The 12,118-nt window shown below is 40.9% G+C and overlaps 1 protein-coding gene across 1 annotated transcript in view; it reads left to right on the forward strand.

Annotated features, from left to right (window-relative positions):
- ZBTB20 (zinc finger and BTB domain containing 20) overlaps positions 1–12,118 on the forward strand; it is a 32,720-nt gene that overhangs the window by 5,485 nt on the left and 15,117 nt on the right. Inside the window, exon 2 of the mRNA XM_032208225.1 lies at positions 2,054–2,241. The gene's annotated coding sequence lies outside the window, so the exon portion shown is untranslated. The remainder of the gene's footprint in view (positions 1–2,053; positions 2,242–12,118) is intronic.

The following is a 12,118-nucleotide window of genomic DNA, read 5'->3' on the forward strand; positions in this document are numbered from 1 at the left end:
TATCCTCATCTATGCAGCAAGACGTGGATCGTGGTGACAGGATGGGGAACAGACTGAGGGATGCCAGAGCTTGTGGTGATGAGATGCTCTGTTTACTCTTCAGGAAAAATATGTTTTAAAATACTTTGATTTTTCCTTCTGTTTAATATAGAGTTCATTGGTTCAGCCCTTACCTATACCTTTAAAACTTTAAGTAAGGTCCATTTTGTCATCTCCTATTTGTTTTAATTTAGATCTGATTAGACTTTGGCCTGGCTTATTTTGAGCATATTGATTATATATGTGGAGAAAGCAGCCGGCTGTGCCCTCAGTCCATGCCTCAGTGTGTCCGCTGTGGGGATTTTTAACCCCAGTAACCCAAAAGAAACACATCTGGGCTACCAGCACTCTCAGGCAGAGCAGTGTTGCCCATGATCACCTTTGGTTCCCCTGAAAACCACCCCTGCAACACCCGAAAGCACTCCTTCTGGACAAGAGGGAGGATTTGGGGGAATTTTGGCCTCTGCAGGGGGTGTTGTGCATCACTTTTTTTCTTTATTTTTTTAGGAAACTAAAAACTCCCCGCTTTTTCTTCACCTTGTGGGTTGTTAGTGAAAAGAGGGGAGCAGGGGGAGGAAAGGGGCAGGAGGGGGAAGGTCGTCGTGATTTGTTTTATTTCTTTTTGGCCCGTTTAACTTGTGTTTTCTTCTTCTCCCTCCCACACCCGCCGAAGCTTTCAGTCGCGGCCGAGGTGACACCTCCGAGGCCACGGCAGCCGGGCCGGGCCTGGGCGCCTGCTGCCCCCCGACGGCGACCGCCAGGAAATGGCGGCGGGCCCGGGCCCTGCCCCCGGCCGGGCGTGACGCCCTTATATAACGCCTTTATGTAAGCGGCCCGGGCCTCTGCTCGGCCCAGCGGGCGTCCCGCTGCCCCACGTTGTCCCTGTAAGGCAGGGTTGTCTCAAAATTGAGGAAGAAGCCCTGCCAGGTCTCAAAAATCACGTTTTTCAGTGTGTTGCCTGCAAGCTGTCCCAGGTGGACGCACATGCAGTGGGGAGCCCTTCCCATGCTGGCAATGGCTGCTGGCTTGTCCCTTCACACATAGGACCTGTCTCCATCTCCATCGAGAGGAGCTCTGTCACCATCATGGACCCAGACAAAAAGTGGTGGATGCCAGGCTGCGCTACCATGGCTCCAGCAGCACCCTGTGCCAAATGTTTATCTGGGTGCTGTTGGCCACATCGTAGGCTATGGCACCGGTGTCCCCTGCTAGAGGCTGTGGCCCAAGGTCCCCCTGGCAGCTGCCTGCCTTGAGGGAGCATCAGAAGTGTGGCTCTCAAGTCTCAAAGAGGAGATCCAGGTTCTTGCCTGCCTGTACAGAAGACTTGCTGTATGAGCCAAAGTCCATCAAGTCTCTTCTCTGTGCCTCGGTTTCCCCATTTGTGTAATGAGTAATCACTACTTGCTTTAATCCCTTGTGTATACAAAATGCCACGAGGTTCTGGGTAGGCAGAGGCATTGGGGATTCGCATGCATCGTGCATGTTCTCTGTTGTTTCAGGCTCCAAATCCTAATGCTTTACTTAGATGACCTCTGCATATCAAAATTACTTCACTGCTTTTCTCTATGAGTCTTTGCCCTGATTTGTGTTGAACTGGAAACTTGCATATTTTTTGCTTTTCAGACAAGTCTATTGCATTCCTGTATAACTTTCTGTTCAGAATGCTGCAGCCTTAGTTAATATTTGTCAAATGGAGCTTCAACTGTCTAAACCACTGGGACTAGTTTCATTTTATATGTCATCAGTAGGGGCAGAATGAGGAGCTTCGTTCTTGGCCTGTTTGCTGTAATACAGTCTCAGGGCCATTGCATCAGAGTCAAAACAAGGAGCAGCTTGTTTCCAAACAAGAAGCATGGAGGAGAGTCTTCTCTGCCTCCCTCCCCTGTAAGGGAAAAGAGAGGAGAGAGGGAGGGTGAGGGGGGGGGGGAAAGAAAGTTATCTTTAACAGATTCTAAAAATGCCTTTTCCCAAATATGCAGTCAGTCCCTTCAAAGGTCTCTTTGTTTATTTTCAGGAAGAAACCCAAGACAGCTGAAAACCAGAAGGCGTCTGAGGAGAATGAGATTACTCAGACGGGTGCATGCAGCGCCAAGCCGGGCCTTCCCTGCCTGAACCTTGAAGCTGTTCCGTCTCTGAACCCGGCCCTCATCCACTCACCACATTCACCAACAAACCTGCACGCACACACAGGGTCATCTGATTGTGAGTACACCAACGCACTGCTGGGTTGCACCAGGGTTCTTGAAAAGATGTTCCTTACTGCAGAATAGGCTTTCCAGCCAGTTGGATGATCTTTCCATAATGGCACAAGCATGACTTCCTCAGGGTTTACCTTTTCCCTTTTTTGGAAATTATCCCTAAAACAGTGTTTTGCGGTAGGGTCACAATAATGCAGCCAGCCGGGGGAAGATGAGAGCATGTTGGCTGCTCCTACTTCTTATGAAGTAAAAAGGGAAAACCCTCTGAGCGTGTCTGCTTCAAACTAAAACTGTAGTTACTCCTCTTCAGGTAGTCATATGCTTCTCATTACCCAAGCATATCTACTGGCAGGGAGTTTCAGCCTGTACTGTTTTCCAGTGGGAGAAAACAAGTGTCTGGCTCTAACATTCTGGCTTGTAAAGGATTTCCACCAAGACAGGGAAAAGTGCTTCTGTGGAGGGGTTCATATAAAGCATGTGAGGGCTCTGGAAGATCTTTGTGAACTTGTGTGCTTGTAGCAGCCTAAGACCCTTGTTTTCAGTGCATTCACTTTCAGATTACTCAGCATGGGTTAACTTTTAAAGGACATTAACTTTTAAAGGACATAAGGACATGCAAAATTTTCAAACCCCTCCCCCCCCAAAAAAAAAAGAAAAAAAAAAAAAAAAAGGAGAGAGAATGAGAAATGATTAAAACTATGCTTTAAAAAGTCAGCACTTACCCTGTCAAGTCTTCAAAACGACATCATTTCATAGTGGTCCCTGCCTAAAAGTCTCTTGGGTAGGAACACAGAGGGTGATGTCAACCTCATCATTCACTAGTTGTATAAAATATAGCTTACCTCTTTTGTGGTGGTTTTAGGATGTTGTAAACTTACAAAGGGGAAAAAAGGAGGAAGAAAGATGATGATGCCAGGTTTCAAGAGCTCAGAAGCCAACCAGACTTTGCAAAGGCCTATAAAAAAAAAATCAGGGCATGACAATAAAAAAAAAAAAATCAGATTAAAAAGTATGTATATTCTTTTCTTTTCTTAATTTAAAAATCCTGCCTCAGGGCCAAACTTGGAAGCAGCTGGGTTATAGGGCTCATCACTATCAAAATCACTTTAGCTGCAATTCATTCCTGCTGGCTTCTGACTGTATTCATTATGAGCTTCTTCTAGAGATCTTGGTTTTAATAGAGCTGATAAAAACATTGGGGAGACTTTCCTAAATCTCACCTGGTGATTTGGGGAGAAGAAAGAGACGTGAAACAATTGAGCAGCAGGCAGCATGCTATTTAGTGTATGTAAGAATTCTCTTCAAATTGGAGATGTCAAACTCTTTGTTAAAACCGGGGTACAGTTTTGTCTTGTAATGTTTTCTGAAAACAAAAAGCTTGTGAAAAGATGCAAAAATGAGCAGAACAACAAGAAAAATATAATCCTTATTTTCAAACAAAGAATCTCTTTATCCCATTCACAAAGATGAAAGAGTTCATTACTAAATGGGATTTGAAACCTCACACTGATGTTTTTTGACAGTACAAATAGAAACCCATGAAAGCAACCTTAGGACAGAGGCCAGCAGGGATTGTAGGGAACTCAGAGAATGACCTCCTGCTTTTGCTTTCTGAGGTGGCCAAGTTCAGGGGTGAGGAAAATTGGCAAAGGGCACCATGGGGAGGTGGAGCCTACAGATTTTCATGCTCTACCTGTTCTGTGGACAAACAGCCTTTTACACCCCAAAGGTTTTAATGTCCCCAAATCACCTTCACTCCTACTAAATTCACAGTACCAATATGAATGAAAAACTTAAAACCCAGAATAGATGCTCCTTTCACATGGAAATCGTTTTTTTCAGTAAATAAGTTTAATAATATTTTCAACATTAATACTCTCCTATTTCAGTAGCTGTTGAAATTTAGTTCCCAAAATACAGTTAGAGTCCTGCAAAAATTCAAGAAATGATAAAGCCTCTTGTGGTGTTGATCTCTGTTAGTTGATTCCTTGTGCTTTGAAACCAATGGAAAAACCTCCATTATTTATGCTGGTTATAACCTTCATCAGGCTGTATTTGTTTGGGGCAGTATGCATATAATTAGTGTTTGGCATGCTCTTGCAAAATAGCAATGCCAGTTTCTCACACGAAGACAAAATAAGGCATGATGAATTTATGTCTGCATATTTGCTACAGCTATCTACCACATTATGTATTTGTGTTGTTTTTTTTGTGTGTTTTTTTTTTTAATGTTGCCTCAATTCCTTCTGCTGGAACACATTCATTGACCCAAGAGATGAGTATTTGTAGCTCCCAACATTTAAAAATGTGCTTTCCTGTCATTATAAACTCTTTCCTTACCTCTGTCCTCCCCTGCCTTTCCCCTCACACTAGAACCCCTCCCTTTGCCCTTCTCTTCCCCTCCTCTCAGAACTACATGGCCACATCTCTTTTTTGCCCTCAGCTTTTGGACCTGAGATGATATCTTCCTTCTTTGGGCCAGCATCACCTCCTGTCCTTCTCCCTACCTTCTAAACACTACAGGATTGCTTCTCCTCCCTTGCCCAGACCACCATGCAGCCTCTACCCTTGTGACTGGGCAGATTATATTTCATTCTCAAGAGGGCATTTTTCATTCTGGGGGGGTAGGATGATAAATACTCTATTTAGAAACTAGGATTAGGCAGGAAGTTTGAGAGGAATTGTCTCATGCAAAATATTAGAAACACCCTGAAAGAGTTAGCACGGAGGGTATTTCCATTCTTGGAAAAATGTACTGATGTACAGATGGCTCCATAAGCCCTCATTCATGTATCTGGAAAAAAGACTTGGATTTTATGGGCCACCTATTCAAATCACTTTGAAATCTTCACTGACCATTTTGCATGCACAATCACTAGTGCTTGGCAGAAAACACCACCACATATTTATTATGAGAAATATTCATAAGCCAATTTACTTTAAAAAATCAGGGTGCTTTTGGAATGATTCACATCAAAATACTTTTTCCAAGCATAGGAAATAAAAGCTCCATGATAGCCATCTGCTTCTCGCCCGTAAAAGGCAGAGGTGAAGAAAGCCTAAGCAATAGTCTGAATGCCAGTCTTACTGAGATGAGTACCTAGTGGGGGGAAAAAAAATATCTGAGTGAAGTCATATGTGACATACAACTTAATTTAGGGCTTAATGTAGTATATTCTACCTGCTGCTTCTGGTGCTGCTTATTCACGATGAAACTGAATTGCTTCTGACTGTTCTAGGACTTTGGTTTTGAACATTATGATGTATTTCCAGTGCAGGTTTATCTTCGAAGCAAAATCCAGAACTTAGGACACATTGTGTCCAGGTCTCATCTTTTTCAGTCTTGGAAAATGCGAGCTCATGCCATGCAATTGGAGAAAGAGGTTAGAGAAAGAGGTGCTTCCTGAGGTAACTGTTTTCATGTAGGGCTTGGCAAATAGAAAGCACCACTTTGAATTAATTTGGAATTAAATCATAGAGTGAGTTGATAGAGCTCCAAACACCTCTAGCTACTCAGCTGTCACAAACAGATGTAGCTGCTTGCTCAGAAGAAAGGTGTTTGTGCAAAAAACTACAAAGCTGAGTATGGAGGCACAGGTTCTGGAAAGGTTACAGAGAAGCCAAGTAAAGTATATGAGATTGGTGCTGTTTGCAACTTTCCACACACTTTTTTGTTTAGGGACAGAGGACGCGTAAAGTTGGTAGTAGATTCGAAGGCTGAACTCCCTCAGGTAAAGCTTCTAAAGATTTTGCTAGGAGGAAAGGAAGTCATCGGGACTTTGCTCTCTATTTAAACTGATTTGGTCTGTATAGGCCGCTTATTTCAGGAGGCCTTTAGAAAGCATATATCAGTATATATTTTTGCAAGTGCCAAGAGATAAGATAATTTTGGCAGAAACTTCCACAAGTGCTAAGAGATACAATCAGACAAAAACTTCATTCAGGCTCTGACGTATGCATCTTAACAGATGTGTCCAAACTTAAAGGAATCCCATGGGAAAAGTGCAGCTGAATCTCTTTGTCTCTATTGATAGTTAAAAGAGTTATTCTTAGACGTTGGATGGTCCATCTGTGTAGGAATTTGTTCCAGACAAGGGAAAAGTAACATCTTAGCAAAGAGTTTCCATGGGACTGGGAGGCAGGTTGGACAATTATTGGAAACACTGCTGGAGCAAATGTTGTGATTTTTAAAGAACACAGAATTCTTAGACACCTCAGACCGTGATAGGGCATGAAAGTTGCAAAGAACAGTGAGGCATGGATAACTTTTGAAAAATCCATGAAATAATCATTGGCAAGTTGTTGTGATGGGGAGGACTTTAATAAGTAATGTTTTACCAAGGGGCCAGAGAGTTCTTATATATTGAATACAACGCATTTTATAAGCACTTCTGGTAATGAACTAGATCTGAACTATTTGTCCATATGTCCTCAAGTGATGTGGCTGACTTGGTCCAATTCCAGAGTTTTTAACTTTCACAGGATGGGAAATTAGAAATTAGGCTGTTTTCTAAATTCTGCTTTTTGTAGATTGTTAGCCTTCCAGCAAAGTGGGGAAAGGCAGAGAGGGAACCTCAAGAGGTTCCTAAACTCCACGGAGCATTGCGAGTGGGTGTGAAACTCCAGCTTTTAATTTTCTTGCGCAGCTAGAGGGATCATCCATTTCCTTCTCGTGAATCAACAGGTTTGATTTGCCCATGGCTAATGTAGAGACTAGATGGATCCTAAGGTGGTTTGGCCTCATCTTTATGTTTTAGGTTTCCTGTGTTCCTCTTTGAGGCTCTGTGGCAGGAAGAGAATGGTTATGTGCCCTTATGGTCTTCCCTCTTTGCCTCTGGAAATGTGTGATTATGATTCCCTAAGAACTGCTCTGGAGCTTTCAAACAATTTCTACACTGAGGGGAGAAGGAGGGCCCTGATTCTACCAGTTTCCTTGTTTTCAGTGGCAGGCAGTACATTAATTGTCATTTCATCTGTATTTTTGCTAATCTATGTGTTATCTATGTGTTAGCTAGAGCTGAGTATTTTTAGGTTGTTTTTGGTGACCTAAGAAAGGATGTATGTTTAGATAACCTATTGTAGACAATATAATAATGATGTGAGCCTTTTCTGAAGGAAGCTAAGCTGAAAACAAGGACATCCATAGTTCTCAAATACCGATCTCACAAGAGGTAGCTATATGTTTATCTTGCAGAACATGCAGAATTGTGCTTAGTAAACACTTTGCTTTTCAAGTCATAGGTGTTTTCTGCATCCTGTAGGTTTTTATTTCTGTTTGTAATATTATCAAAGAAGCATCAGGCAGGAATGACTTGTGTTTTCATTGAAGGAGATGTGTTTTGTTTGAATTGTTTGGAGCCAGAAGTAAGTACAAGTAAAGGTATGTAAAACTATAAGCTGAGCTTGCCCTGCCTCTCTTGAAAAAGCTGTCACAATCCACTGAAGAAGTGGTGCTGTATAATGTTGTTAGGAACTGGTCTCTGTATTCCTAATCAGTACACTAAGTGAGTTTTGTCAGGTTGGTCTCTCGGGCTTTTCTTCTCATGAGAAATGACTAATAACATATGGTACTTCAGTTATGAAGTCAGTGAGTATGTTTTCAGAAGCAACTGAGTGACTTTGGAGCCTAACTTTTACTGATGCATAAATCACATGTATAAGTCACATACAGGCTTTTTAAAATTTATCTAATTATCTTAAATGCTGATTCTCTTATTTGATGACACTGTAATATTGGCTTGTGGTATTCAGGGCTTTTCTTAGTGGTCACCACTTAGAGAACTATAAGTGATAACATGCATAATTTCAGCTTTGGTTTGAAAACACCATGCAAGCTTCCAGCTTTCATGATTTCAGGGAAGAGCCTGAAGATATGTCCCCAGCATGTCTATTATTTCTAAGTTTCAGGGAAGAGGAAAAGAGGTGTATTACTCTTTAAAATTCCATAGTTTCCATTCTTAAGTTTGTGAGGTGACCAGGTTGATAATACCATGGTATTTCCATTTTTAACTCATGCTGCAGCCACTGAGACATACTGCAACTGTCAAGTAAAACATATGTGGCGTGTTTCTGAGTTTACCTGTTCATGTCTTCAGAGTCTGCCCCCACTGATTTTCATTGCCATTCTTCAAGTTATGAGTCTTCTATAAATCCTTCCTTTATGTATTACATGAGTGTTTCAACTATTTCACTCATGAAAAGAGTGAATAATGAACACTATACAACTCCGAAGTGTTTATCACTGTTTGTTACGACATTTTAATATTCCTTCATTGGGGTTTCTGGTAGGTTGGTTGATCTGGATTTTTTTTTCTCTTTGTTTTAGTTTAGTTTTGATGTGTTTGTTTTTTTTCAGTAACAATCTCCAGGACAGTGTTTTCTTCTTCACCTCCTTGAGGTAGCTTTCCTTCTCCCATCATCCTCCATTCTGAAAATTAAAGGAAAAAAATGCAAATTCCACTGGATAATTTCTGTAACTTCTTGGATTACCTTTATTGCTTTCATAGATCCCTAGTCTAGCTAACCTACCGAGTCTGCTTCTTGCCTATTTAATCTATCAGTCCACGTAATCTAATGTTCTTTTTAGGTACCAGTCATTGCCCTGTATGCTTTCTTTGTCTGATACATTTAAAGAATATTTTATTACGATATCAGTCTTCATACTTTTAGCTGTTTTTTTCCTTACATTTCCTCTTCATCCTGCCTAATCTTTGTTTTACATCGAGCATGCAACAGTTTATGCTCTGTTCTATTAGTGTTACTTGGGCATGATTTCTGTGTTTGGAAGGATACATTTTCAGCTTTGCTGAACTCTTATACCTTGTTATTTAACCATTGTAGTGTTTCTCTTCTTCCTTATTTTTGTTGTTGTTGTTGTCCTTAGATATGGATTCTAATAAGGTATTATTAAGGCCACCTCCCTGCTGATCTTATAGATTTTAATTCCTTATCTTTTCCTTTCAGACTCTTTCTGACTAATTTCCTCTTGTTTTGGGGTTTTGTTTTTGTGATTTTTTTTCTGCTAATTCTCCCTCCTGAAGTTGCACATGCCCATACTACCTTTTTATATAATCTGCTCAAAGGGTATGAAGTATAATCATGTTGATCATTTCTATTTCATGTTTTAAGCATGCCTGCAACTGCTCTTGTCTCCTCAGTCCTAAGCCAAATGTACCATTTCCCTGCTATGGTCTACAGAAGGATGGTTTTTGTAGCAGAGTCAAACACAAAAGATGTTCATATGCTTGACAGGTGACTCTTCCTTGAAGAAAGTTAAAACAGCTACATCTATATCTTCTTTTGTCTTGCTGTGTGTTATTAATACCCTGCATACCTCAGTGCTTACATCTCTCTTGGGTGGTTCTTCCAATATTATAAGGAGACACATTCAATGCTTTGGGAAGCATTGAGTAGTGCATTAATTACCTGGTTTGTTGCAACTATGCAACTCCAAAGTTACAGATGTAAAAATAGACTTGGTCACCTTCTGTTCCTTTTCATCACTGATCTGTTTAGTGCTGGAGCTTTTTCGTCTCAGCTTACGTGGTGAAGTCTTAACATGGTACTGGGAGAGAACCTGAAACATTAAGCAAGATACTGTTTAATAACACCTATTAATGTCTATTAAGTGTACTAGGGGATGTTGGGGAATGAACTCTTGCTAAATTCCTTCATTTCTATCATGGCATTTGTCTTGGCAGCCTGGTGTACAATGAAACACGACAATGTGGTCTTGCTGGCCTTGTGCGTTTGGGTTCCACAGTACACCAAGTGTGATTGTTTCTAAAGAGAATGCCATTGCACCATCTTTTTATTTATGCCTTCTATGCTTTTTTCATTGTCCATGGAGTCATTTAGAAGGCTAAAATAACATGAGATCTAGATTTACGTCTCCACCACTCAGGAACTGGAATATAAAGAGAATTCAAGATCTCTAGTTAATCTGTCAGCACAAATAGCTCCTCGAGGAATTAGCTGTGCCTATGGAAAGAAAAATAAAAAATAAACAAATCCTAGAACCCCTACTCATCCCAGCTTTGTTGTATTAAACACTGAAAGGATCTCTGCCCGGTTGGGATGCTCAATACATGCTCCGTATCAATCTGTGGCATGTGGTGAAATGCTTCTTCTTGAAAACCCACAAGAGAGAAGTAGTATAAATTAAGAGTAATCTCACAACAGCTATTTTGGAGTTCTTACCAGTGAAAATGTAAGTGTAGCAATATTGTGTATCTATTAAAAATCTTGAAAGGCTCTTTATAACTAGATGATAGGAGTGATAACGTGTAATTTATTGATGTTACACAGATTGAGAAAAAAAACACAAAGTAGCAATTTTTGTGTGAAAAGGGGTATGATAGAGGAAATAAAAACAGAGCAAGGGACTTCTCCCCACAGCTTCATGCCTGTGTGTGCAACCACGTCAACTTTAACAAAAAATACCTTGTGCTTTGATCCTATATAGTGCTTCAAAACAGGGCATAGCCCTCCCTGTATTCAAAAGTAAAACTCCCAGATGTTATCACTCATGTCTTTTGGCTGAGCAAAGGGTAGAATGTGCCTGAAGGCACACCTGTGAAATAACTCTTAAGTACTACAGTAGTATCACCTGTTTGTATCACCTGTATGCATGCATATACATGCAATTCCTGGGCCTTTTCCCTGCAGAGAAAAAAAAAAAAAGGAAGCAGCAATGTGCATTTAATGCTACAGATCCATCTCATGATATCAAGTCTTCCATGAATGCTATGATCTTGGTTAGTACTGTCATTTGTTAGTTTAGAGCATTCTGTCCTATGTTTTTCTATCAAAACTAAGCAGGTGGGTTTGGAATATGCATGCTGCCAGGAACTGAAGAGGTCTCAATGAGGACAGAAACTTTTCCTGTGGCCGTCAGCATCATTGATGTGAGCTTATACTGTTTACTGCTGATATTTAAATCTGAATCAGAAGCAGGCCTGAACACTCACCCCCTAAACTCAAAATAAAGGAGCCACAGTCTAGCACAGTATGAATATCTGCCTCACAGTATTTCTGAGTTGAGATGCTCACCAAACTACCCAGTTGTATTAGTTAACAATTACCCTTTTACTAACAGGTAAAAAAGATAAATGGAAAAAATAACCAAATTAAATCTAGCATTTTCATGTGATAGCTTTCCTCTGGCCAGAACTGAGACACAGCCATTGGAAGAGAGAAAAGAATTCTTTTCCCAGTCCTGTGGACTGGCATTTACAGCTTCTCATCCATTCCTTTTTACTCCCATCAACCACTACTTCTGTGACCAGAACAAAATCTCCTACTTCTAAAGACCTTTCTCTGGAAACACGTAGGGTATAAGCAGTGCTCTTCCACAGGCTGCAGCTCTCCCATGAAAGCCAACCATTTCTGACTGCACCCTTTTCCTAACAGACTGCTACAACCACTCCCCTAGAGGATTCTAGCTTGAATAGAAATCTTCTAAACAGGTAATTATCTTAAGAGGTTTTAATCTATATTTTCCTTTTAACCAAAGCCCATAGGCTTTTAGTCTTACTGTATTTAACCACACTCCAACTGATAAGCTTTTTCTCCTTGTCTTTCTGCCTGGGGGAAAACCTAACAATACAGGGCAAATCTGAAGAGTTCATGGAATAGCAATTGTTTCTTTTGGCCGACACATTTTAATGTATTTGCACCTATTATCCCTCTAATTCATTCCTCCTCCACACTCAGCTCCCACCCCCCAATCCCAGCCCTTTCTCCTCCCTGAACAAGATTTCTGAGAGGACAAAAATGTATACGATCCAACACAGTAAGATGACCAAAAGGAATCCCTGTTCACTTTTTGTGCAGGTTTGCAATGTGAAATATGCCCTTAAGATTTAAACAGAAGCCCTTGA

Source organism: Aythya fuligula, chromosome 1 (assembly GCF_009819795.1).
Source record: "Aythya fuligula isolate bAytFul2 chromosome 1, bAytFul2.pri, whole genome shotgun sequence".
In the NCBI taxonomy this organism is placed as follows: domain Eukaryota; kingdom Metazoa; phylum Chordata; class Aves; order Anseriformes; family Anatidae; genus Aythya; species Aythya fuligula.